Raw genomic sequence first — 4,805 nt, forward strand, 5'->3', positions numbered from 1 at the left:
GGCAATAATTGATCAGTCAGCAAAAGTACCGATCACCCTGAGTGACGCGTGTCCTTTGCCCAAAGGCAAACATTTGGATAAACATTCTTTCCCTATAAAAACATTTATATCTCTGGATCTATCCACACTGCACAATGCTGCATTAATAAATTATACAGTCCCTCCAATTTGTTTTTATAAAATATTCCTGATCTTATTTATAAAGTATTTTTAGAATATTCTATGTAGATTGAAAAAAATCTTAAAATACATTAACTCTTCATTAAAATATAATAATTTTTTAAGTTTACCTCTATTTAATATATACATCTTTCAAAAAAGATACTCCATCCGTCCTATTTTATAAGCAACAACTATTATTTTCCTCTTGTCCGTAAGGGTGTGTTTGGTATGAGGGATTTGGGAGGGAGGGAGGGAGGGGAGGAGAGGGGAAGAATTTTAATTATTTTTTCTTATTTGGCAACACACAAATTTTAGGAGGGGAGGAAAAATTTAAAAAAAAAATTTTCCTCCCCTCCCCTCGTTAACCTCCCCTCCAACATTGGGAGGATTTGAAAGGAAAGGGTAATATTTTATCATGTTATGACTATTATACCCATATTTTGTCATGTTATGATCATTATGCCCATATCTTCAATAAAATAAGGACAAAATTGTCCATGTTAAAATATTTTTCCCTTCCCTCCTCTCATGAACCAAACAAGGTAATATTAAAACTCCTCCCCTCCCCTCTTTTTTTATAAATCCAAACAAAATAATATTAAAATCTTTCCACTCTCCTCCCCTTCCCTTCCTCTCATTGAGCCAAACAGACCTTAAATATAAGCAACATTTGTAAGTTGTCTTAAATTTTTGCAGTGAATTTTCTATTTTGTTCTCATTAATTACTTATTTTAATACTCAATATATTTATTATCTCATTTTCCAAACCATTATCTCTCCATCACATATTCTCTCTCTTTCATATTCTCTTTATTATAACATCCCTTTTTTTTATTTGTTTGGGGCTTAGTACGGGTAGTGCTACATATAAAAATTATTATAAAATAAAAGAGAAGGGAAACAATATATTTAGATGTAAAGATTAAATAGAAAATAAGAGTCTGAAATAATTAAAAAGAGCTAGGTATACATATTTAAAGATAAATAAAAGGGGGATAAAATATTTAAAATATATATTCAAGAAGAATGGTTTAAATTTTAAATTTACCATATCTGGTGGGATTTTGATAATAATAAGAATAATAAGTTAAGATCAAATAAGGGGATGGAGTTTAAATTTTATAAATTCTAAAAATACCCAAAAACCTAGTTTCTATCTCATTTGTGGCTGCCGCAACGCAAACCTGATCACTCTATAGGTACCTTCTCCTTTGTCCTTCTTTTCTTTTGTATTCCTTCTCTTATGTACTTCATCCTTTTGAGCCAAACCATCAGTCCTCTTGTTTCTTGTTCTTTTCCTTCTTTCTTTTTTCTCACAGCAATCTTGACCAGCTTTCCCTATCCTTTTTGCAATCAACAAATCACTGGCGTGGTCTTCTCTCAAAGGTATATAAACATATATATTATTTTCTTTCTCACACACTCCTAATATATATATATGCGCGTCTTCCAACAGCTCCCTCTCTTCCTTTCCACAATTTTCCATCTTTAATATATATTTGGATATGTCTTGATCACTATGTACCCGTCCTATCATTAAATTGTACCCATATATATATGTGAATAATTTAGTTGCACATGAATGAAATAAAATACGCATGACACGAGCGATGATCAAAAGGCTTGATGTTGGTAGAGTTTTGGACCTTGTATCTAGTTACATATGTATATGAATTTTTAGGATAATTTAGTTACCTTGCCATATTTCATTTTTCAAACTCACAATGTGAACAAATATAATAAAATACATAACTGATGGTTTTGGATTAGAGATAACTTGCTCCTTTTCAGCTGGTCATCGTTTCTTTCCCCAATACATATGTGTACATATATACAACATCAATCTAGTTTATAAATTAAAATCTGGAGGTTTGGAAATTTCTAAAAAAAGAATTCAAGACCTTCATATAATTTACTATTATAGTGAACTAATTAAATTATAAAGGAATATGAATTTAAAAGAAGATTTATGTTTCCAGGGGATAAGTTATAAGACACTAGGATAACTTTGGAGAAACTTTAGTGTAGGTTTAGGATAGACTTTTACTAGTTCTGAGCTCTATATATATATATATATATATATTAATATTAATATTATTGTATATATGTGATTCTTATAGCCTCTCACGGAGAGCCTTATTTGTTAAAATTTCTGTTTAACTACTTGTGGCTAAAGGATAACAGGTAACATAGATTTCTACCTACTTTGCTTGCTAGTGACTCCTATGAGTCCTTTAATAAATATGGAATTTTTAGAGACATGTCTTTATCGTTTTGATAAAAGATTTGCTAGGAATCATGGAAAATTCTTCTAGATCCAAAAGTTAGCCTCGTGGGATGATTTTTGCAAACGACCCATATTTGAGTCTTACTGTTTTATAATTAGTTTTATTGTTTGTTGTTGATGCATGTTAGGTGCTGTGTAATAATGCTATATATTGTGATTCGTGAGATTTAATCTTGTGAACTTCTATACTACATGCCATTGCTGTGATATTTTATGATTATGAAATATAACTGTGGAAAATAAATATGGTGGAGGATTGATGGGAAATTGTGTGACATTGTGACCATATGGTAGGCCGCCATATGGCGCTCTATGACTGGCCCATAGTACTAGGGCAGTAACCCTTGGCTTGTGACACTCCAGAGGTATCTCAAGGCAGTAACCCTTTCTGGAGGAACTGATGGCCCTTGTGTGCTCTGCCGACTTTGGCTGGTCTGCATCACACTTGCAGAAAGCTTATGAGAGTCGATTATGACGTGAGTAGCAATTAGCCCATGGGTTCAGTTGGCAGTTATAAGGAGGTTATAAGGTGGAACTGGAAATTTAATATATTATGATAACGTGACAATTATGATGCATTTTATTTAGTTTGAATATTATGACATAATGTGATCTTGAATGATATGCCTGTCTGCGTGCTATTCATATGTTATTGGTAACTATTAATTTTGAACTGTTAGTCCTACTTGACATCTCGTAAGGGTATTAGTAGGTAAGGTAGGTAGGATTCATGTTACTGAGACAGTGGTCTCATTCCGTTACTTCATCAATTTTAGGTGAGAGCAGCAAGGGAGACGCAGCGGGGAAGGCACTGTAAGCGTGAAGTCACTTACACTAGTGACTGCGCTTCGATTCTAGAATTTATGTTTGGTTTACGTTTAATTGCCACCTAGGAGCCATGATGTTCTTTTAGACTATTAGCGGCTTATTTTGGACTTGTTATTACTACTAGACTGTTTTGCTTCTTTGGCTATGGATATTTTTATTAATTGCCCCAAGGGTCGTAGACCCCCGGCTAAACATTGCAGCAATCGCATCTAAATAAGTGGGTCATTTAGTGATGCTTTTCTTGTGATTTATTTTATATAATGTCTTTGTTAACCGGATACGTCGGGGATTTAAATAACCATGTTAGGGGTTGAGCCTTTTTTTCCCTAACATGGTTAAGGTGAAAAAGTAAGTATGACATTTTTTTTAAACCATGATATGTGCTTGGGTATGGTATTTCTTTTTATATATCATGGTTATTTAGCGAACTAAAATGAAAGTTAGGATTCTTCTTTTATGTACCGTAGTAAACATACGCATGTGCTACTTATATGTTTAAGTATGGCAGCATAATTTTATGTGGGATATTACATCTTTATTATAATAATTTTCTTATTCCCTCTCTTATACCCTCTCTTTCCCATAAATAAAGGTATTTTAATAAAAAAAAAAGCTTATAATTTCTACATATTTATTGTTTTTAACTAATTTTAACTAACATTTTGATCTACGTGATGAGCTCCAATGTTGTTTATAAAAAAGAACGGAACGAGTAACTATCTACACTATAATAAATAAAAGACGAAATAGTACATTCACGGTAAAAATTTAATGAAATAACTTATAAATAGGATAAAAAAACTTCTCTCTACCTTATAAATAGGACTGGAGGAGTATAAACAGTCATTCAAGTATATTAAAAATTTAGTTTTGGCAAAAAAAATTTTAGTTAACATTAGTTAAAAATTATAAATATGTAACAATATAATTTATTTTTTTGTAAAAAACCCTTTTATTTATGAAAAGAAATGAGCACACTAATAATTGATATAATGATCCTAATAAGTGATTAATGTAACTAGAAATGAAAAACTGTATTAAAAAGTTTAAATAGGCTTTGAGTGTTTTGCATAAATAGAAAAATTTTATTCTTTAAAAAACTCTCTTATGTATAAGTATAAAATAATATTCTTTAAAAAAAAACTCCCTTACCTAGAAGCATAAAATAAAAGTCCAATTGTACCCAAACCCCTGATTTTTTATCACATTCTTGGGGTGACTTTCTCAAAATTATATACTTTCTCTAATTCTTGATATGAGAGTTAGTTAGGGTATTTGAGTTAAAAAAGAAGAAGAAGAAGAAGAAGTTAGAGTGTTAAATTTAATTATAAATACAAGATTTTAATTCTTTTTTTTTATATTTATTATCTTTCTAAACTAATGTACCTAATTTATAACTTATATACTACTATAATATAATGTAATATTACACAAAAATATTTTAGGAAAATCAAATTATATTTTTTATAATTAACTAATTTATTTATTTATTTTTTAGTTTATTTAAAATTAATGAGGTATCTCTTAT

The sequence above is a fragment of the Neltuma alba genome, unplaced genomic scaffold (assembly GCF_004799145.2).
Source record: "Neltuma alba isolate B1F8T4 unplaced genomic scaffold, ASM479914v2 tig00003226_pilon, whole genome shotgun sequence".
NCBI lineage: Eukaryota > Viridiplantae > Streptophyta > Magnoliopsida > Fabales > Fabaceae > Neltuma > Neltuma alba.